This window comes from Vanellus vanellus (assembly GCF_965231255.1).
Source record: "Vanellus vanellus genome assembly, chromosome: 5".
NCBI lineage: Eukaryota > Metazoa > Chordata > Aves > Charadriiformes > Charadriidae > Vanellus > Vanellus vanellus.
Window position 1 is genome coordinate 57,104,827 of NC_138910.1, and position 24,518 is coordinate 57,129,344.

At 37.0% G+C, this 24,518-nt stretch overlaps 1 long non-coding RNA gene across 1 annotated transcript; it reads right to left on the reverse strand.

Moving 5' to 3' along the window:
* Window positions 1–230: 230 nt before the first annotated feature.
* On the reverse strand, window positions 231–1,273 carry LOC309672636. Its single transcript, XR_014269247.1, has 3 exons — window positions 1,255–1,273; window positions 1,100–1,171; window positions 231–1,015 (listed from the first exon to the last, which is right to left on the reverse strand). It is a non-coding gene; the product is annotated as an uncharacterized lncRNA (long non-coding RNA).
* Window positions 1,274–24,518: the final 23,245 nt, after the last annotated feature.

Here is a 24,518-nt window from a genome sequence, read left to right on the forward strand (position 1 = left end):
GCGATTACCTAACTTTTGGAAGCAATTCCTACTGCAGAATACCTGAGTTGCACTAAGTCTAAAGGCTGAACTTACCTTGGATGACTGTGTGATGTGAGAAACATAAACTGGTCTTTCTATGTGTCTGACCATGTCAATAAAGGTTCATAAGGAAATAAGGACAAAGTTCTGAGCTTTATTTACACTTTTATTTTCTTATTACTATCAGTAATACTGAGTGTGACATAGGTACCCAAAGTTCACAGTAATTTTGCAATTTAACTACTGTTCAATTATTATTACTGGATATACATTTCTCTGTCATCTTTCAGATTCCTAAAAGAGGCAAATGTAATAGTATTTGCTGTCTAACAATGTTTATTTAGGTGCTTAAAATCAGTTTCATGTACAATGAATTAATCCTTTATTTGATATAATATTTCATTTGTAGCTTTTAACTATGGCTTCCATTTCTATTTGTCATAAGTACAGAAATTTTTGATTATTCTGCAATGCCTAGTTAAAATGAGATTTAAATATTCTTTCTTCTTATGCTCAGAGTCCTTAGGAGTGCATATACACAAAGTTCCCCCTACCCTGTATTGTTATTTATTTCCACATACACACTGAATAAGAATTTTTATGGTTTCAATGATGCTGAACACTGGGAGGACAATATTCCAGAAAAAAGCAGTGATTTTTTTGTTTGTTTGTTTTTCTAGTCAGGCAACTCAAAAACACCTAAAAACAAGCAAGCAAAAACTGAATATCCCAAACTATTTTTTTTTTTTTTTGACCAGAAAAATGTAGCCTGTAAGAAGTGTTTGCTTCTCACTACTGCTTTCAGAGCTGATGTTCCTCTCAATGGCAACTGTAAAATGTGGGGCCACAGTTGCATTCATTGTTCAGTGAGCTTGTCCACATAGTTAAACCCACCGACAGCAATGAATGTTGATTGTGACCTTTTTTGTAAAGCTTGGTATGGTGGGGGAGAAACATCATGTGGTGGTTAGGTTGCTATCTTCGGTGTTAAGGCCTGAAAGCATGAAGTAAGGAGGAGGATGGTTAGCTGGAGGGTACAATCAACGGTCGATGGTTTTCACTTTAATTCCAAACTCACCGACAGCGTTGAATGTTCACTGAAGCAACCACTACAACAGAGCTCCATTGACTTGACAGCATCCTCAAATGTCTGAAAGGAGGGGCGGGAAAATCAAAATTCACACAATGATTTTAATCATACAGATGATGCAACTGCAGTCATTTTTCTCTTACCGACACCAACACCATTCTCTGCTCATCCTATTTTGGCCTTTGTGCAAGGAGCCATCAGTGTCCCAAACTTCTTTCTATGAAAAGAAAAGATATTTTACTTATTCAGGCTTTAACAATATAAGTTGGGGATCCAGGCACAAGTGGATTAATGTTGTCATTTCACAAAACTGAATTTCATAGCAAACCAACACACAAGATCCCATATCTGAACAGAGCTGGATAAGAGTTTTATGGATCAGTCTTGCCAATTATAGATTCCGCAATTGAGTAAAATTTCTTCTGCTGACGTGGTTCAATTGGATTTAAACTTGCTTAGGAGTGACGAAAGCTATGTTTTCTTTTAAGAAGGCTTAATTTCTCAATAAATGTCTTAGGGAAACAGAAGGCCTTTTTACCTTACAAATTTTTATACATGCAGAACCTGTTACAGTTTTCAGGAGGAAAAAAGGCAAAAGTACATCAAGGCTTGATGACCTAAATTCCTTTTCATATATTTTTTTTAGGTGGTAGCATGCTGTCCATATTGAGAACTTGATCACCACTCAGTAAAGTGCTTATTCTTAAGGGTTTCCACAGTAGCACAACAATTTTTTCTAATCTTCTGAGCTTTCCAACATAGTTGTGCTCATTCTTAATGAATAAATAAAAATTAAAAAAAATACCTATATAGGGTTGCAATTTTTGTGCTGTAAGGGAAGGGTTTTGGAGGCTGGATAAGAAGGCAAAACAAGATACCCTACAAATTTTACCTTGTTTGCATTTGTGACCGGGGTTCTCCTGCAGAAGGTGGTCTTGCAGCTCAGCTGGTCTGAATCCTTTTTTGTTAGGTCCACTCTTACCTCGCTGCACTGAAATGACGTGACTGACCCATCGGCTTCGGGGAATTGCTGTTTGTTTAAATTGTCCTCTGGTAAAAGATGTCTTATACTCTCTCATCTGTTATAACGATTTTTAAAATAATCAGAAAATGCTGTATTTTTTTGTTAAATTTGTTTGTACTTGCATAAAGGGAACCAGCACCAAAAGACTGTAAGTCATAAGCGTGCTGCCTGTATATATTTTGTAAACAAACATGATAAGGACTTTGTCCCAGCTGTTTCTTTCAACTAATTGCTCTGCATGTAGAGGTATTTATTACATCATTTAACTCAACCGTATTTTCAATCAAATATGTCTAAAGGACAGAGAGTCACAAATATAGCCTATTGGGGAACTAGACAAGAATGGAATCAACTACCTTTCTGCTTTACAGTAGATTAAATGTGTTTTGTTTAGGCAGACCACTGTGGTTATGAATATATCCGAATTCTAACCAAATGTGGCAGTCAATTTTTTTTTTCATGGGATATTTGCTGTCAATACTTTAGCTTTGCAGTGTGATTTTATTTATTTATTTATTATTTTTTCTCCATTTATTTTTACTGGCTTTCCCACAGTTTAATTCTGTGGGTGTTAGGGAAGTAGTTCCTTATACTACTGTGAGTGATGAGAGAACAAGGCTCTCCATCTCAGCATTCTTTTGTGCATCTGCATCCGTTCAACATTGTTCTAGCCAAATGAATAGACTTTCTGGTTTAATGTTGCTCGTGTTTAACATCTGCCCTATTATAAGCTTGCTTTCTGTATGTGATTTCTTTCAGTACTTATTCCTGTGCTCTTACTCCCTGCTTCCATCTGTCACTTCATATTTCAATATGGGGTCTTGCCTGGCTGATACCTGGCAGTTAGCACGAGGTGTAGGGGAAGGAGAGGAGCTATGTAGAGCTTGCAGCTGGGTGGATTGCATCTTAGAAGGAATTACTTTCACAGATTACTGTTATTCCCTCCCCACGCACCATAATAGAAAAAACTTAGTATTTCCTTGGTTACCTAGCCTCTGATGAAATGGGCTGAAACTCGTAAGTACAAAAACACAAAAAGTATTCCTGAGCTCCAGTCTTGATTCCTGATGTGTGCAGGTTATGCAGGGTAAAAATGCTTTCATCTTCTCTCATCTGGTTTTCATTTTTTTAAAATCCCTTACCCGGCTTAGCTAGCTGTTACAAATGCCAGCTTTATTTTAAATTTTATTTCAGATCTGCAGGCTTATGTGAACATTCAGATTGGATGTATGTTTTTTGTTTTTTTTTTTTTTATTTAAGGTTAATAGGTCATAAATAAACCAAAACACTTTCCTTGCTATGAACAATAGGGTCATCGTGTACATGAAATATCACTTTAAAAAAATCGGAACCTAACGTGAATTGACAGAGGTACATGAGGAAGTAGTTTGTTGTGTCACTGTAAAGGCCATAGGGATTTGGACTGCTAGAGCTGCCTGTCTTAGGAATAGATTAGATATCTTGTCTGATGACCTGTACTTAATTTAAGTGACTGCCTTTGCCAGTCCTTCCAGAGGGCAACTGTGTGAAGTAGAGCATCTCATCTTCAGTCTTCAGTCCTTTTCCTCCTCTTGATGGCCTGACCTAAATTGAAGATATGGGTGTTGTGCTGCACAAACAGACAATTACTGCAATGCTATGTGAACTGCATCTTTGGTTCTAATTAGTTAGCTTTTCTATTTTGACCTTGATGTCTTGAATCAAAAGACTAATATTCAACTTCATCACACTGGTTAATACTGGCAACTGCTAGACAGTACACTCATGTTTAATAGCTGCCTTATGTAAAACAATAATAAAAGCTGCCTCTCCCTGCTTAGAAATGGTGGCTGGAGCTGTGAAGTACTACTCTGCCTTGCTTATTGCCCCATCTCTTCCTTTCTTCCTTCTCTCTCCCCCACATAAATGCTCAATGAAATATAAATGATAGATGTCGGGCAGGTCTGGTTAGCTGGCCACTTCAAACAGCTGTTTTAGTACTCTTAACAATCTTACTGCTTGTACAGTGGTGAGATTGCATAGGAATAAATACTTAGGGGAACACACAGATCTCAGGTTTGAGGGGGTTTCTTACAGTTTTAGATAATTTCCCTAATGATGCATTAAAACAGTCTATTCGGATTGCACGCTGGTTAAAATAGTATGTTAACATATTTGTATGGTAGAGACTCTGCATGGTTTACAGCGTCTTTTTTTCTTTTGCTAGCAACGAATTGTTACTGGAAGGTGGGGTTAAGACTTTCTGAAGGCAAATATTCATTTGTAAATAAGGAAGACAACAGAACAATAGTGTTAATACTCATATGGCAAAGTTATCTCTTGGATACAGTTGTTGGCTACTTCCACCTCCCACTTGCCCTCTCCCACGTCTGTCAACAGTCTTCCAGTTATACACTTGGGGACAGGAAAAAAATGCAATGCGTGGATGTATTTTTAATTGTGTTGCAAAAGTGAATTCCAGTGGCAGTGTCTAAAAATGGCACTAACACACTAGGGATCAGATTCTCAGCTAGTGTAAACCGACACAGCTCCGTTGACGTCAGTGGCATCTGCGTTTACACCAGCTGGCACCTGGATGCTCATCTGAAAAAAAAAAAGAAAAGTGAAGTAGAATGATCAGCTATTGGTTCTTATCACCTTTTCTATTTTTTGTGTTGCATGTTCATCTTTTTTATTAAACCTTTCTCAAATGACAAATTTTCATGTTGTATTGACATTTTACCTGCAATAAATTAGTAGTAATACTAAATCTCAGTAAGTATTGACACTGCTGTGCTTCCACCAAAAGGAATTAAATCCAGCTGACTGCATTTATTAGAGATTCAATTTATTCTTGGATGACTTTGAGTTATATGCTGAAAGTAAAAACTCTGTGCAGTTATCAAGAGGAAGTCCTTTTTCTGACAAAATGAAAAGTGTTTGTTTCTTCTGTGGTATTAATAACCATAAGAACAAAATTCAATAACCTTCATTGTAATCTAAGACTCCCACTGTATTCTACAAACACTAACTGCAGTTGTTTCTGCAGTGCATTGGAGTATAGCATCAGCCCCTAATTACTAATATAGTAATTATAATGGCAATGTTTTTCAGGAAATGCAACTAGACAATCACAATGATTTCATGTTGTCTTCAGTCTATGGAAGAACCTTTGTAAATCTCTGCTGGAAAAAAAGATGTTTCAGGGAGTATTTCACCATTTCCTGTAGCACAGCCACCTCTGGAGAAAAGTAGAAGCTGCATAACATCTTGAAGCACTAGTGCATGCCAGCCTGAGACAGGAGGGAAAACTGCGATTGCCTTGTTTAAATTCCACGTTCTATAAGGATGCTTTTTTGCTTATTATGGTATGAAGAATTCTAAAGTTAGGCACAATCATCCTGGTTCTTGCTCATGAAATAGGAGGAGGGAAAATATCTTGGCACACCAGAAAACACTTTTTGAGATGAAATAACCACAAGACTGTTTTTCAAACTAAATCAAAACTTGTTTGACATGCATAGCTGTCACAAAGCAATCTGCATTTCATTGAGTCCTATCAGAGTTCTGCTGGCTCAGAAACTAGGACATCTCCAAGTATGCTAATTTGTGTGTTTGTAGCCTTTGACTAAGTTTTTTTTGCAATTCTGCTGTCCAAAAATTGACTGTTATTGAAATTAAACCCATCAGATAATATTACATGTCCACAACAGAGACTATGAGGTGAGATGCTGATTAGCCAAGCTAATTTAGGAACACATGTGAGGAGCAGCAATGATATTAGTTCAATCAAATATTAGATTGCACTTCCAGAAATAATTTAATTGCAGAGTTCAAAACTACACTTTGCCCCATTAGAATATTACTATTTTGTTAAATTTTGATATTAAAGACATTTCCAAAACAAAATTTAATGCAAAAATACCCAAGGCAGTACTGTGTTTTTGTTACTGCTTTAGACTTATTGTACTTCAATAAATATAAATTGTTACTTTTATTTAACAAATCATAGTTGCATTCATGTGTTCTAAACAGACTTTTGTATCTGAGCTATTGAGCCTGACTCTGCAATTTATTATTTCATGTTGTTAGTCCTGTTTGAAATTGTAAGAGCTCTTCCAACATACAGGATAGCAGCACTGGACCCTGTAAGCTTTGCTTTTTATTTAAAGCCAAGGAATTGGTGAATAAATTCTAATACTGCCTTCAGTTTCCCAGCCTGTTGGATGACAATGCTCCACTCTTTGTTGCTGGAGCACATTACTATTTATGGAAGATATGCACATATTTCGGTGTCCATAAATCACATGCAAACATCTGTTCTTTAGATCAGTAGATGAAGTATGGTAACTGCTTTTTACATTAATATCCATGAAGTAATGTTCACCTACTGACATTATGCTTAAAATTTAATATTTTAGCAAATATTTCAGTAATTTAACTTTTCAGGCAATATAAGTCAAAACAGTAGAAATTGCAAACACACTCTGGCACAAAATTCTGTGTGACCTGTACTCGAGAAATGTCAAATGGAAGTTGTATGGTAGAGGGTGTAAATATTGAGAGCAACGTTATCAACTCAGCTAAAACACAAGAGATTCTGTTAGTAATTCTCCATACTCGTTACTGCCTTTGAAGAAAATTTCTTACCCTCCTCCTTCCTACGATAGCCTTAAACAGGCGTTCTTTTTTTATTTGATGAATCTAGATTGTGTGTAGAGGTCTGCATTTTTGTCTTAGCAGTATGATCTATTTCCCATGTAATCCTGCAGGCAAAATTCTAAGGCCAATACCTGTAAAGCTGTGCTCAGAAAACATAATGGTACGTGTGGAAACCAAGACTGAGTACAAGTTAACATAAAACGTGGGGAAGACAATATTGTATGATAGGATGGGTGCTGGATGGAAAGGCAGAGGGTAAGAGTTTTCTTATTCTGTCTGTCTTCAATCTCAGTGTTAGTATTTTTACATGATGTGTTTTCAGCTATAAAGAGAAGAATCTTCAGGATGTATCCCCTTAAGTGTTTATGTCAAGCATTTATTTGGCTGCCACATATACCAAGACTGTGGATTCATTGGTTGTTTTACACATCCTTTGTCTTTATATTTATTTTATGGGAATAGAGACTTGATATTTTGAGGCTAGATTGACAAATGTCAGCATAGTAATTGAATTTTCATAGAATAAAAGTATGTATAAAAATGGAGAGTAAAAATATTCTGTATTTCTAAAAGTTATTGAGTCCTACTGTAATCAAGTATTAGGCAATAGACTGCAGTTCTTTACCTGCAGAAAATGGGCTGATTACTTTCAAGTTGCCTACTAGTCCTCTTGGTTCTAAAAAACCCCAAACTGCTTCAAAATTAATGGGGATCCCCACCTTAGGATTTCTGGAGTATTTCAGTACAGGTTTTTCGTTGTCTTTTAGGTTCTTCACAGTGACTATATGAAACACATATATTCAGAAAAACATGTTTGGGGCTTTTCAGAGTCATGGAACACCTCTCCTATGAGGATAGGCTGAGAGAGTTGGTTTATTCAGCCTGGAGAAGAGCAGGCTCTGGGGAGAATTTATTGCAGCCTTTTAGTACTTTAAGGGGGCCAACAGGAAAGATGGGGACAGACTTTTTAGCAGGGCTTGTTGCAATAGGACAAGCGGCAATGATTTTTAAACTAAGAGACTAAAATTTAGACTAGATATAAGGAAGAAATTTTTTACAAAGAGGGTGGTGGAATATTGGAACATGTTGCCCACAGAAGTGGTAGATGCCCCATCCCTGGAACCGTTCAAGGTCAGGTCGAATGGACATCTCAGCAACCTGATCTAGTTGAAGATGTCCCTGCTCATTGCAGGGGGAACGGACTAGATGACCTTTAAAGATCCCTTCCAACCCCAAACTATTTCATGGTTTAAAAACATTTTGTTTAATTTGTGCTTTTGATTTTTAATTATTTTTAGAAGTTACCAGAAAAGGTGCTGTTTGAGTCAAAGTTAGCTTAGGGATTCTCCATGTCTCTGTACCTCACTGAGAGACCACAGTGCAGTAGCAATTGCCTTTAATCTCCCATCCCCCTCTTTTTTTCTGCGTCACCATAGGAATGGACTGCAAGAATTACCAAATTCAAATAACTATGGTCCTGCTGCACAAAGTTTCTTTTGATCAAGAGCAAGTCATTTGAACCCTAATGTTTAGTGGGTAATACTTACAGCCTCATAAAAGTGTAGTGATGGCTGATATCTCATACCGCTTTGAACATGTGAAGTGCTATATAAACAATATAGTGCTATTGCACACAACTCAAGCTATTAGCATTTGAGGCACACTGCCTCAGGCTCTTAGAGGGGAAATCACATCTTCACTGGAGAAGAGGCACCTTTTTGGGTTCTGTCTCTGCTTCCGGATTAAGTATCAGGAGCTTTCTAGGTAGCGTGTAGAAATGAAAAAAAGTATGTTTTTTCAAATACTGTGTTTATTACATAGTACTCGATACTAACTAAAGGCAGACAGCATTCAGTTAGAACTATGATTCTGAAAATGTAAGGATGGTAAATCATTGCCTGTTGGCATTATTTCTTTTGTTGTATTTCTATTTGGGCATTCTTGCATTTTTTCCCTTGTGAAATTTCTGCATGCAAATCTCTTTGTTGTTAACAAAGTCAGTATTTTTCACGTGTAATTTGAAACAGATGAGAGCTTATGCTTCATCTTTGTTCCTAAAAATCTCACCATACTTCACAGAAGTTAGACCACAAACACAATTCGAGAGTACGTTGAACACTCCATAGGTGTCTGTGTGTACATGTTGGTGAAATCTTATTCTTAAGTTATTAGTACAAGTTAAGAAAATAGTAAACGGGCTTTGCTAAACAGCTGATATAACATCTATGTATTAGAGCTGAAGGTATTGCTCAAATGGCAACAAAGTTTCCATAGGACGGATGGAATTGCCTGATCTGCTTCATTTTGCCTCTCCATCACACATTCTGTATGCTCTGATAAATAAAGGTTACTGCTTAGGACCCACAAGACATGCCTATCTTGCGATCACTACGAAGTGCAGTCTGGGGTAGTAGAAAGGCTCATGGCTATCTTCAGGGAGAAGAGGAAATTCCTTGAAATCTTTTTATGCCAGTCATTGCTCCAGTTTTAAAGCAAAACATTTTTTGGTCCAGAGTTGGCAAAACATTCTTTTTGCCTTTTGATGGTATAACTTCTTATTTTCAAAAGCAAAGATCATTCTACAGAATTGCATTTTTCTGCTTGCTTGTTTTGTTGTTTGTTTTTTGTTTGGTTGGGTTTTTTTTTAGTGTCTCAGGCTAAACTTTTAGGCATGTTAAATGATGTAAACAAGTTTTGGATTTTTGTTGCTGTTATCTAGGAACAACCATTCAAAACAAATATGCTATTGACTCAACCCTACAAAGCTCTGAACACAGAATAAGCTCAGACTTTGAAGGACTGGGCACACAGTTTAAATATTTAGCATAGCAAAACCCATTGCAGTAGTTACTTGTACTGGATCCAATGATTTACAGCATGAACACAAAGCTTAATCCCGTGTAGTCAGGGAGCAAATGCCTAGTTCATTTACTGTTTTCTGTGTTTCGTTTTGGTTTGTTTTGGTTTTGTTTTTTTTTTTTTTTTAATAAAGGCCAACACACAGAAACTACTTGTTTGCTGCCCTGGCAAAGGTATTTTTAATAATATATATTCTTTTAAAGAAAAATAGCCCATAATAAATAGATAGAAGATTGTGGGAATTGTTATAAAAGCCTTATGTTTGCTGTTGAAAAATGGTGCCCCCTTAATGTTTTTAATCTGCCTCTATATTTGTGTCTTGTGCCTTGTCCCTGTTGAGCTCAGCTGCCTTTTGAAAAGTACTTTGTGCTCCAGTGACCACTTTAAACTTTCTATTGATGAAATTAAACGGGACTCCTAATTTATTTTTCCAACAGAAAGTGTGAGTTGAAAGTGGTCATTGGCCCAAAAAACTTACGCTGAGAGCAAAGATGATTTTATTGGGAATGGGGGGGGGGGTGGTGGTGGTGGTGGTGGTGTGATCTTTGGTCTCCTTTTCTGTCCTTAAATCCCCTTTTCTTGCTAATTCCTTATAACCTTCTCGCTTCCTCCCTCCTCCCAAAGTCCCAGGAAACTGCAGTTCCTACACCGCTTCCTGAAGTTTCCCTTTTCCATCCCCACAGCAGCGAGGTTTCCTTTTTGCAGCTATCTGCTACAGTAATGAAGGGTAGTGTTTGGGACCTCGACTGAAACTGGTTTGTGAATCCAAGTTCTGTCTCTTAAAACCATGGGAAGACTGATTGGGAGATTGGCAATGAAGTGAGTGAGTGAACGGGATGAGGGAAAGCATGTATAGCCGAAAGAAGTGGAGACTATTAAACCATTCCCTTTGCTTCACGTACACTTATGTGTGTTTTAAAAATACATGTAAACGCATATGCGGACATAGCTGAATGTGATGGAAGAAAGGGAAATGTCTCTTCCTTTTGGAGATTTATGGGGATCAGATTTGTACATCTGTAACATCCAGAAGTTTCAAACATAATCAAAATGTATTTTTATACAACCAGGTCTTGCTTTTCTGCAGTACTTAATACATTTAGACTAACCTGTAATGAATTCATAGTTTTTGGAGTAAGTGGACGGCATTTTATGCAGTTGGCATCGTCTCTAAAAATCTCTAGAGGTCTGCTATCACCATCTCAGTAACTACACTTAATCAACAAATCATAATTTGAACAACCATAGGTGATATTGGCTATTCTGAGTTTTGTTTCTGCATCAATACCTCCTTGGATTTATAAAACATTTCTCTCTTAGGTACATACAAAATTTCTTGCTAAAGGTAATCAGGGACTTTGAGGCTCACAGATTCAAATTTCTGTGCTGCTTAAAGGTGTTCTGTTTGTATTTTTCTGTAGAAAAATCTGGATGAAATTCCATTCGGTGGGAAGGCTCTATCACTCGATTCCTATGGTAAATGTATACTCTGAACACCTAATGAAGAGACATTATGCTGGCTTTTAGCAGATAGGGTGAATTTCAGTCTTAGTGAATATGACCCAGGTGCTAAAAAGCTATAGCTGAAAGTGCTAGGTTAAAAGCACATCAGCTAGGTACATAAATATTACATGGCTATATCTTTAATGGGTTCCTGTCGTAGACTTGCTTTGTTTAAAGATTTCCATAACCCTGCTGATTTATTGCATCTTTTCTAGAAGTATGCTGTTAGCAGGAAACTCAGTTGAAGCACTTTCAATCATGTTGGAGGATCATTATACTTTCACTTGAATAACTAATTAGTTGCAAGAAATTAACCACTGCTGTTTAGCACAAAAACACTTCCAAGAAGGGCTTTTATTTTTGTTGTGGAAAATGACCTCAGGCACTTGAGGAGGGGGGCAGAACGGAGAAATAATGATCCTGCTGTCTTTTAATATAACTTTTGTTTTCAATTCAACCTGATAACTAGCAGGCAGCACAGCTGTCTGAATAGGGCATTGCACTCGGACTTGGGTAAGTATGTTCTAATCTTGCCGGTCCCATGGATGTGATGGCTGACCTCATGCCATTGATTGAAACTAGTTTAAGGTTCCAAATACTGTCCCTTAAGGCTGTGGGAGACAGAATATGAGACTGAGGAAGAAATAAATTAGTGAATAGGATGGAGGGAAGAATATAATCTGACCAAAGAAAGGATATAACCAGTCTATTCAAGTCTCTGGAACTTATTTTTCTTGTGAAATGCGGATCATGCTTAATTGGTGTATGAGGGTCTAGTCTGAGTGTCTTGCATAAGAGCTCAGTATTGTTGTCATATGCTGTTCACAGCACTGCAAATGTAATGTAAGACACAGTGGAATGAGGAAGGAGAATAAAGAGCTGTTAAAATACTTAGCAATTTGCCCCACCTCTCCTAGGGCAAAAACTGGAAGGAAATTGAAGACAAATGGTTTCTGAGATGTAGATTCTTCTCAAATATACAAAATCTATTTAACGAGGCAATAACGGTGACAAATCCTGGTCATTTTTTTTCTCCAGAACTGCAATTTCACCCTACTATTTGAGAAATAAACATATATTTTTGAATTATTAAAAAAAACCCAAACAAAACAACAAAAACCCCAAAGAACTTATTATTCATATACAAATCAGTTGTTTCCTTTCAGTCTTCTCGCTCTATTGCAGAAGCAGTGAATTCCTCAGGTATTTGGAGAGAGAGAGAGAAGTGTCATTCAGTAATGCGAGGGCAAGGGGAGGGGAAACTTACTGGTATTTCTTGCTCTCTCCTTCCTTCTCTCTACCCACACTTGCAAGATTAGAAAGTTAAGTCTTCAATATGTGTATCTGAGATGTAGTGATAAAGAAATGCTGGGAATTATTCAGTGCAAAAAGGGAGTGGGCTACTGTAGTCATGACAAACTCCTCCTGAATATCAAAAATAAGGGTAGCATTACCCCATTCCAATAATACTTTTAACACTTCTCTCCTCTCCTCTGTTCTTCACCTTCTTTCCAATGCTTACTCTCAAGCACTTATTTTGGGTACCTGAAGGTCAGGATCAGAATCTCATTCAGCTGTTTATGATTATAATGGATTACCTGCACATGTAAGTGCCTAAGTGCCTTCTGAAAGTATTCATATAAACCCAGTACTTGCTGGATGTGTGTTCCCCCCCTCTCCCCCCCCCCCCCCCCTTTTTTTTTGGCTAAGTTTGCGACTTATTTTATTGGCACATGAGAATACAGTAGAGAGGAAGGTTGTGTCTGACTTTTAGGGAGGGCAAAGGTTGCATATGTGCATGCAAGGAAATCTAACTTCATTAACTTCACGTGGAAGAAAACAGCAGAGCTGCAGTCTAGAAAGGGGGACACGAGCAATGCCATAGCATCTTCAATAAAACCCATAATAGCGTTTTTCTTGAAGAGCTATAGAGCAGACAATTTCAGATTGGACATGCTGCCACTAAAGCAAATTGGCACAAACATAGGCAGCCAAGAGCTTGTATGTGTGCATGTGTGTGTTTACGTGTGTGCAAGCCACTGTGTTTCAGGATAGCTGTACATAAGAGCTCATTAGGAAAAAGGAAGGGAGAAGGGCTTAGTGAAAGTTCTTTACTACTTTCTAGAAAATTACCTTCCAGTCATTTTAAAACAATATGTTACTCTGAAACTACGTGCAGGGAATTTCAAAAGGATCAAGGGATTTTGAAAGATCCCTTCCCTTCACACTCAGTGGAATTTCTGCTAAAAATTCCAATGCTTTCTTTTGTGCAGCGCTGAAAAGGGCAATAGCATAGGAATGTGTTAATTTTAATGTAATGTATCTTCCAGATGAACACTATGCAATAGCCTAAGATTCTTTAGTTCTAGTACCTGTGGTACTTCCAAACCATGTAAATACTCACACTTTATAGTAATTACAATTGAATAACACATAACTAAATATAAAACCATTAACAGACATCCGAGATGTAGGCTGTTGACAGATGTCTCAATTTTCCTTTCCCCTTTATGAACATTTCTCTGGTTTGTTCCCACTACCTAATTTTGTTTTACTTGCTCTTCCAATTTGATCTGTAATTGTTCAAGGAGATTAATGTGTCTTCAAATAACAGGTACTGACTTTGACAGTAGTTTCAAACTTCAATTTGGCTTCTGCCTGCAGTTCAGATTGGGTTCATTTGAGTTCTTACTCAGATCTAAATCTTGAAATTCCTTCCCACTTGGATACACTTATTCATGCCACATCAAATATTGACTTGCTAACGTTCAGACATCAGCTGTCCCTATGCTGTGGAAAATATATGTCCTTCATTGTCTCGTATAATCAAAAGAAGTGGAAAATGTGTAGTCTAAAAATAAAAAAAAACCCTAAATATCCAGGGAGAAGAGAATGTAAGACTTTTCTTTAAAGGAAAACTGTGAAATACAATTAAAGCAAATGGGCAGCTATGTCTCCCTTGCGTTTACACTTCAGTTATTGGATGAAAACACAAAATACATGACTGAATCAACAGCAGAATCACCCTAGACCTCTTTACTCAGACAACGTGTCTATACAGATGGAGTATGTTGAGCCAAGACACTGAGAGAGAGGCAGAGAAATATCACTTTCAGTGGATTATAGGAAAAAGCATCTGACTGTGTTCCATTCTTTCCATTAGAAAACTTAAATATATATTAGTTGTGTCTAAACATAGCTAATTTTCTATTTCAGTAGCTCTGCATGCATGTAATCGAAAAGACCAACTAAATGAGAAAGTAGGTTGGTCATGCATTTAAGAATCCTTGTCTTGGTTGGGCCAATGTTGAGTAAACCAAACATTTCCCACCCTTTTCTCCTCTATTGAGGATATAAACCAAACTTATTTGTCTTCCTTTCTTATTTCCCAATGTGTAAATCTGTAAATGTTTCTTTATGCTGATGAGTAAATATGTTTTTGCAAAATTTTCCAGTGCACAAGCTTTCAAAGCTTGTACATCTCATCAATCGATTCCATTTTGACATTCAGTGACAAAACATGGCTGCTTTACTCAGATGATCAGTTTTTCATACAGAGCTGGTGGTGATGAATTAGAGTTTCTATAGTTCAAATTTCCTTAAAAGTGTAGCGAATGAGTACAAATTCACTATCTTTATAATTACAAAGACTCATTGGAGTTTTACAATTCTAAGTGGAAACAGGGATAGTTTTATTGGTAAAAAAATCTGTACTTTGCAGATTACACCATGTCTCATGAAAATTAAAAACTAACAGTCTTTCTTGCATTATGGCTTCTTTGTGCCTAAGATCTTTGATATATATTAGACGTTTGTCAGAGGCACATTGTTCATCGTTCAGCCTCTGACTATGTATTTGGCATTCTGCCCAGGATTTTTTCTGCACTATCTTTACTTTAAAAAAAAAAAAGAAAAAAAAAAAAAGAAAACTAATGCAGTTTTGGGGCTTAGGACCTACTCTTTCTCATTCTTTCTTGTGCTGTTTTGAGCCTTTGTATAGCACTAGTATCAACTATTCAATCAGCGTCTTTTAAAAGCACCTACCAGGCTGCCAGATTCCTGATGCAGAGAAGCTAGATGGTGCCAGAAATCAGTCACTCTGTGCTAAATATTGCTGCTGGCTCCGCTCCCTGTCTCTCAGAGTCTGTAGAAGTCTAATCTCCTGTTCTTCAGTGAAAAGATGGCAGGATTTTAAAACGCCATCTGAAGTTGCTGTTACGTAACAAATGGCTTGCCATCCTGCATGGTTAACTGGTCCCTGATCCCAAATGGTAGCAAGGTCCTATTTTGTTTCTTTTTGGTATCTTATATTCCACGGAATGCCTTTATGCTCAGCTACTGTGGTATTTGTCATTCAGTTCTTCACTTGCCAAGGTTTAAGTTTAGTGAATTCAGAAATTCTTCTATTTTAAACAAAGTGTTTTGCTGCCAATCAAGTCTAAGTATCAACATCAAACTGCCTTGCACGTGCAGAGAATGCCAGCCCACAGAGTACCTATAAAGCAGTTCAGCTGCCCCCAGCTTTCACCACCCAGATGATGTCTGCACAGAGTTGGTATACTGAAAATTGAAATGGTGTAATATTAAAACTAAAACCAGAAAAAGTGATGCTGAAGATCATATGCAAACAAATCCTTTTCACAATCCTACATGCATCTTCCTGGCGTTTCCAGTTTTTATAGAATCCAGAGACCTTCCCAAAAATACCAAGCCATTTGATTGTGTAAAAGAGAATAGAACGGATCTTCTAATCATACTTACAATATGCAAATAATTTTTAGTAGGCATTTAAAACAATCATTACAAAATTATCCTAGTGTAAACCTGATCAAGCTGCATTATTTTTTTCTTAAATGTGTTCCACAGTTGTCTTAGGTTCTAAACTAGCACATAGTACCTAAATTAAAAATCTGAATCCTCAAAAGACCCTATTCAGTGCTTGTCTCACTACGGTTGAGCCCAAAGCCCCTGGCCACCAAAATAGCTGCCAGATGAATTCACCCTTGCTTAGGCCAGGCTGTCGCTGAGTACCTCTTTGCAGAGTGCCTTGCTGGCCTCACTTCGGCATGTCTTGCACAACAGGCTGAAGAAGCATGTGGTTCCCTTCCCCTGTGCTTTCTGCTCCTATGAGCAGTCATTGGAGCAAATCCTAAAGACGAGGGAAGTTGGTGTCTCAATTACCAAGCTGTGGCTAAGGATATTCCCTATTGCCAACTGAATATTTAATTGCTCTTTGCAAATTGTGAAAGCTTATTGAGGGAGGCATTTGAGAGCATCTCTCAATCAGAATATCTGGTTGTAGGTTAAGGGGGAAGGATTTGGGTTCGAAATCCCATTGGTAAAGCTGCAATTTGAATCTAGGTTTTCAATGCCCGGGATGGGTAAGCTGTTCCTTGAAAGGGAGGGAGTAAAAGTCCCTGCTCCTTTGTCAGTTGGGAGAAGAGTGTTTTCAGGGCCAAGCTCCAGGAGAGAGGTCCTGGTCATATCACTGTAATGGCAGCAACATTAAATCCAAAGTTTCAAGGTTGCAATTCTAGACCTGTGACTCTCATTATTCCCCCGCCTAATTTAGGAGCGCTCTCATCATCCTGCTGACTTCTGCGAGTCCTCTTATGTGCGCAGTTCTTTAAGCAATACATATAGTTGCCAAAATATAAATCTCTGGATATTTTGGGTACAGATGCTTGGAAAAAACCCATAACATTTATTATTTCTAAACTTCAGTCCTTTGGTTGATCTAACCTACCTTTAGGGCTTCCACTCCTCCCCCCCCTCTGCTCCAATTGGGAAATGTAATCGTTGTGGGATTTGGTTGACTCTTCTTGTCCTTAACTAAGAGGCTAATATATTTTTTGCTTGATGTTCTGCTTTCTTCTTAGGCCTAACTTGATATTGCTCCTTCTGCTGAAGTGACAGCTCCTGGGTGATGTGTGACATGGCACAGCCAAGAAATCTGTACACGGGATGTGTTTTCTCCACCTGGATAGTTCTCCAGGAAGAGGTTTAGCAGGTAAACCCAAGCCACAAAGTCTGTTTCCATGATAAAAGGGTTTAGTTACAACTGCTAATTCTAGAAGTCTAATGTATGAACCCAGTATTTGTGCATATGACTCTGACAGCTGAAAATGTTAGCATATGAATTTGAAGGTCTGAGAATGATTTTCAGTATGTAAATTAGATTTTAGCTAAGCCACACTGAAAGTAAACCTAAGAAGATAAAAGAAAATAATATTCATACGTACCAAACTGTAGAGTCTATTTCTATTTATTACTCTGCCAGCAAGTAGTCGGATGGCCCAGAGGAAAACAGAAGTCTCATTCTGTCTTACAAGTTCTTTTCTGGAGTTAAAATGATGGGAAAACAGCTCTGAGATAGCTAGCTTGTTTTAAGGTTATTAAAACAGAGAACTACTAGTGGGAACAGCCTATAACCTTCAAGGCAGTTATTCTCCTGTGTGTTTAAAAATAAAAAAAAAAAAAACAAAACACCAAAACAAAACCCCCAAAACTAAAAACACCAAAGTAAAACACGTCAAACCTTTGATAACCTTTATTTTGAAAATGTTATGATCCACCTTCACTGTATGGGAGTCCTAAACCTTGCTTATCTGCAAAGTTGAACCTTGAAAAGTGCTATGCAGTATTCTTTTACTCTGAGTATGTCAACTAGGCTCTGTCTGAAAAGGGGGATTTTCCTTTTTAGATGGGGATTTTTGAAGAAGGGATTTTCCTTTTCAGTTCACTTTGGGAGGAGTTAATTGTGTGTTTGGAGCTTCGTTATCCATGTTCACCTGCTTGAGTACGTTGTTAGGGTGCTTTATTACTGAAACGTTTTGCTGATATTTTTTGTTTATTACTCAGATCAGATAATTGAAAATAATCTAATTACTCTTCTCTGGATGCCTTCAGTTATACTTGGAAAAACTAATTGTAAAATGTGCTATAGTATAAATCTCACTGACTTTTACTTGATTTCTTTTCATTCGTTAATTTGACACAATGAAGGAGAACAAATGTTGCTTATGTAAAATGAGACTGAGAGTACGGAAAGATGGAAAACATGCCTATTCTTGTGAGAGGTGTGGTGTGCAATAGCTTATGATGAGGCGCAGTTAAAGAGCTGTTATGACTCAGATGGATGCTGCCTAACACAGGTCTGGTAGAGCTACAGTTTTTGACTGTGTATTTCATCCCTTCACCTTCCCTTCTGCTTCTCCCACCACTATCTTCAAAGGATCATCCATGGCTAGATTCAGTGATCATTACTAAATCATTTAATACACCGTTACGTAGTGGTCTAGACTAAATTGAGAGCATATACCAAGAGTAATCACGGGGTAGTATCTGACGTACCACAGCTTTTTTTTTTTTTTTTTTTTTTTAACTAAGGAGACCATAAATCATGATGAACAGTTAAATTCTATAGCTAAAATGCAGATATTCTTCCACTTTAGTCATTGGCTGATGACATAAGTCTATGTGTATAGTTGTTATTAAACAAATGTTTAAAGTTTTGCCTCAGATTATTACTGACACATCAGAGGAGGCTGGTACCTCCATTCTTGGTGATATTTAAAAATTAATTGGACAAGGCACCGAGCACAGGGTAATTCCAGGTTTTGCTCTGGTTTGAGCAGGGCATTGAACTAAGTGGGGTGCTGAGGTCTCTTCTGACTTCACTTATTTCAGGAGTCTCTCTGGTTTCAGTCATCCTGAGTATATATCTGTAGGCTCGACAGAACTGCTTCAGAGGCACTTCCATTGATAAAGATATTTCAGACAGCTCAAGACTTTAAAGTAGGTCTACTTCTATATGGATTTTGTCAGCTGTTTGAGAACTTCTCTATCCAAAGGATGCTCTAAGCTTTCTGTTCTAAAGATCCGGAGTAATAAATATATCTTTTTGACTATTGATATTTTAGAAAAAAAGAAAAGCATTTGGGATCTTCATATATGTCCATAACTTTCTCCAATGCCTATATTTTGGTGGTTTTTTTGTTGTAGTTGTTTTACACTGAGAAGTAGTGAGTGAATAGCTGGGGGGAGTTTTGTTTTACTTTCGTACTGTGCCATCCAATGCCAAATTATCATAGTTTTGGATGATGTTTGAAATGGAGTGCAGGGGGGGAATAAAAGGCATTACATTGGAGGAGAATATTAAAAGAAATAAAGAAGCTATGTCACTCTTAAAATACTCTTTTCACTTAGGAAAAAATAAAATTATTTCAATATTTCAAAAGAAAATTGTAAGCTGATTTTGCTCAGCCCTCCACCCCGCCCAGGAAACACTTTTGAAAGTTCAGCTGAACTGTTGAATATATTCAGTTGTCCCAGTTAATCTTGGCGAATTTAGAACATGCTCAAAAAAACCTTCATGGATCCCGGATATTTAGTTCTTCTGAGTTTAGGCTATGCCTTTAATAAGAAAAAAATCACTGTTATTTTGCATATGGCGTTAGAAATAAGATATAAGCCAATACAGAATAAAATTAGCTTGCTGTAATTTAATAATGTGAATCTTTTTTTTCTTAGTGTGAATACTTTGAAACGCTAACTTGAGGGTCTGACTGTTCAGACTGATGAACTGCATGTACTTTACATTGCAGAGAATAGGAAACCGTGAAATCTTGAAAATTCTTCCTTAGATAAATAAATCCTTTCATCCTAAGTGGAGCTGGCTGTTTGAGGGCTGCAAGCAGCAGATCAGCTTATAGGAGCAGAAGTCCCCCGAAATTCAGTTTTGTGACCTTGAAACAGCTTTCTTAGGGCTTTTGAGATGACAAAAAGTTTTAAATGCAGGCCAAAAATCTGGATTCAGTAGCTAACTCTGCTGAAGACTTCATATGATTAGTTTAAAAACTCTGTTAAAATAACTTAGAAGAAGAAATGTCTCAGATTTTATCACACAATTGATTAGAAATTTGAATGTATTATCTTAAGATACTGTCAAAGTGTGAATTGTTATTTAATTAATATTTGTTATTGTGAATAACTGTAGAAAAGTACAGGTCAAAAAATACCTACTCCTGGAAAACAGTGTTTCAGTACTTCTGGAATATTTTACTGAAAGTGGAAACAAAAAAAATAACTTATATTTAAAAAACAAAAGAAACAAAAATTCGCATGTGATCTAGTTTAGAAGTTAGTTTGTTTAAAGCATGTTATTTCTATCTGACTCCCTAACCATATCCTATATTTTCATTTTCAGTTCTCCATGAATGTTTTTTATCTGGTTCTGTACTATTTGTAGCTCTAAAAATTTCGTTGGTGTAAACAGGAGTCTTGGCTATGTGATGAATGAAGTACTGCAGCCGTCTGAGTAAGAAATTTCAGTGGAATCTAAAGATAGACTCATCTCTTGTATCTATTCTTTGGCAGAGAAAGAGGGTGATTGATGTGAAATACAGTATATGAAAGAACAGTTAAAACACAGACACACTGACATTATAATACAGTGTCTCATTGGGTGATGTGGTGTTTTGACTACATGGCTGCAGCAGGTCTATAATTTAAATGCCATTAATGGCACAAAAAGCAATAGCATGGAGACAGGAATACTGTAAAAATCTCTGAGTCTGTACTTACAATGCAGATAAAACAGCCCTTTGAACTTGTGGTGCCAAATGTTGTCCAAAGTTACCATTCTTCCATGAGGAAAGCAGTTTCTGTTTTTGTGGGGCTTTATTTCTTCCCCTCCTCCTAGCACGGACAGACATTTTCTGTTTAGATTGCTTGGCTTGTGTCACTACGCAGATCCCAGGCAAAGGGAAGCTGCTTGTATTTTGCCTAACTCTTGTCCTGTTCACACATTCAGTACAGAATTCACTATTGTGAATCATCATGACTATGTTTTCTTTGTGCTTGTTGGCTTTTGAATATGCTTCTTTATACTTTTACTCAAGTAGCACACAGAACTAATTTCACCAGAAGCTATTGGTGTTTAGCTGTAACAGACTTACACATAGTCCTGTGACTGCACCCCAGCTATAATATCTCATTTGTTTCCACTCGGCTGTTGTAATGTTCTCTGCTTTTTAGACTTATTGTCCTTTCCCTTGCTCTTCTCTTCTCTTTTCTTTTTCTTTTTTTTTTTTTTTTTTTACCCCCATTTTAAATTATAACTGACTTTATTTTGCTTATTGAACTTAACTATGGGTAAGCACATGTTTCCGTACCCTCACAGAAGCCAAACGTTTAAAGCACCTTAGTGTAATGTATGCTGTAATTGTTTGCCAGATTGGAGTGAGTCTTTCCAGAAACAGTTCCTGATCTTTGAGAACCTTGGAAAATGTGTACAGTATGTTAATTGTGAAGCTTTTTTTTTTTTTTAAGCACGTATTTCAAGAGGAGAAGAAATGCTGTGTAAGTGAAACTTGTTTAAATCGCTCTGCCATTTCTAGCAGGAAGCTGTTCTAATAGTTGCATTATTTCTTTATGCTGATAGAATGCAAACAAAAGAATGAAGCCTTTGTAAATTGCACTTAGGCTTTTTTCCTTTAAACTGGTTCATTGTATGTAAGTCTGGTACTATAGCATGTACATACTAGGTGTTTCCAGTTTTGGTGAAGTGGATAGACTCTTCAAAATATTAATGCAGTGCTAACAGAGTTTAAATCCAACTTCTTTTTTGTGAATAAATCAAGACTAAATAGTAATATTTGCTAAAGGCATAGGTAGGGGGTTTCAGAAAAGCTGTATGTCTACAGTACAAGCCTCAAGTTCTGTCATAAATGCGTATATGTATGTATGCCTTTCTTTTCTCACTTAAAACGAAATCATACCTAAAATTCAATGCATATTTCTCTGCTAGAATATATATGACATGGATCTACTTTATACTGAAGGTAAAGAAAAGTGAAGAAAAAATAAAGCTACTGCATTAATTTAGAAACTTTTGATCTTAGCAGAAGTTATTTATTGAGAATTATCTTTATGTGCTGTCATGTAGCTTCCTCTTTGAAGCAGAGTCTTTCAAATCTGTAATCATCAAAATGAGTTTCTACTGATCCTGTGCATTTGTATAATAACTTGGTATCTTCCGAAATCTAGTACTAGAATGTGCAAATGAAATCTTATGGCTGCTTTGGTTTTGGAAGGAATCTTGATCAGAACGGACAATAAAATGCAAAAAGGTACATTGGCCAAATGAAAGCAACTGTCTGAATATTAGCAAAGAAAGGTTTCGCTTAAACCATTATGCATGGCTACTGCAATCAGTACTTTTTAGTTTTGGCAGGGGACAGAGGGGGTTCCTCAAAGCAGTGTTTAGTGGCTCTAAATAAAGTCTCTCTGCCAGGAAGTCCAAGAATTTTAACTAGAAACTATGCCTGTAAGTTATAAGTTTTGAAAGGTTAAGATTTCTCAACTTCTAACAGTAAATGAAATAGATATAACTTTGAAGTATGTTGGAGAGCTGCACCACTTCTAGCTTCTGTCTTGTAGAGATCATTGTTTTCTTTTTATCGTTATTTGGAAGTGTCATGAGTAAAATATCAAAATTCTGAGTCTTGGGGTACAGGAATTGAGAAAACTTGGCTTCCCTTTATTTCCTGTTCCTATATTTGTTGCTAGCTTCTGTCACTGCCCTGCCAATGTACTAATACCTCATTCTTGCTACAGTTTCTTTCTGCTTGACAGTGTAACTTAAATAATGCAAACAGAAATGAAATTTCTTTTATTTTCAGTTCCCACTGTACACTTTTTTCCGTGCTAATTCAAAGGAATCATTGTTTATGAAATCCTGTGGCTTAGTGTGACTGTACTTTCTCACCATGGCTAGTCAGAGTGATTAAAATATCCTCTTGTGTACCCACTATTGAAAAAAAACAGTAGTTCAAATAACTAGAGGCTTCTGACTTTTTCTGCTGAACTTTGCAAATTCAGCACTTTGCAAACAGACTTGTGTGTGTGTGTCTGTGCACATAGCTCATGGTTTATCATGTACTACTTACACGGATATGCAACCTACAAGTGTGTATTTTGGGTAATTTTTTTCTTCTTTTATTTTTATTGTGTCTTTCCAAGCAATAACAGGAAAAGCCTCTATTGTAATTGTAGAATTTACATACGTCAGTTGCTGAAAATAGTGTTAAGGGGACTATCTACTCTCAATGTTCTTATAATTTTGATTGTGACTTTTGAAAAATAATGATTTCTTTCTTAGCACCCTTGTCACAAAACCTTGGCCTGGCAGGGTGGGAATTCTTTCCCTTTGTCCTTGAAATCCATAGAGAAGTAGAATTTATCTAGAGCTTAATGACATAGACTGGAATCTCCTTCAAGTTAGTGGAAGTGTTTTTAAAAATATTAAGAGTCAGGAAGAGCTTAGGGGTATTGTAACAGCTGCTTACAAATCAAATTGCTAATACCTGTGAGGGGTCACAAACTTTGAAAGAAAAGCCCGGTGTTTTAATATTATAGCTATGATCTTCAGGTCTTTAAGTTGCAACATGTTCTAGTAGGAAATTTAGGGGAAGTGCTAGAAAATTTTGCAGAGTATTTGCATCACCTTCCCCCTCTTGCTTGGGCAGATTGGGCATAAGTATCAGATAACTTTCAAGAACAGAAGAAACGTTGAAATTAAAAGTGTTGAATAGAATATTTTGGAAATGGTCATATGTTTGCCCATATTATATTATTAACAGATTTGAAACTATCAGCTTGAATAGCGCAGAAGCAGTATTCTGATTTCTTTATCAGCCTAGCTTGTGTCCTGAAGATGAGAAAATATATACTTCATGAAGATGGACGGGTACTGATCTCTTATCTGTAGTAGTATTACTGATACTGCTCCAAATACTCTGAATGGAAGGAGGATTTATGGTCTTTAAAGTAATGTTGCATCTCCTCCTTTTCTGTAAACTATTGTAAGAGCATGATCAGCAGAAAAATTAATCACTTGTTGAAAGAAGTGGAAAAATAAATACAACAAAAACAAAAAGCTCAAGGATTAACAAACAATTTAGTGAGGAATATTTGGAGATGTTAGGATGGTGTGCATGTACTTCACGCGGAAGAGACAGATAGTATTTGAATAGTATCTAGTGCCTACGGTCCTGTGGGAATCTGTGAAGCCAAATGAGCAGTAATGTAATATTTAGTGAGCCACAGTCCTGTGATTTACCTGCAGATAAGGGAAAAATGTGCAAAGGTGTGCATGTGCATTAGAAAAAGCTAGAGAGGGCATGACAGGTGTTATGGTAAGAAATTAATTTCACCTGGCTTCATTTACCTGTTATGGGTCAAGATTGCAAGTGGTCACTTCCCTGTCAGAACAGCCTTGGGCCAAAGACAAATGAATAATTTTTCTTGCAGTTGTTGCCACAAACCCTCTGTGAGGAATAACATGAAACCAAAACACAATTTGAGAGAAGTAATGGC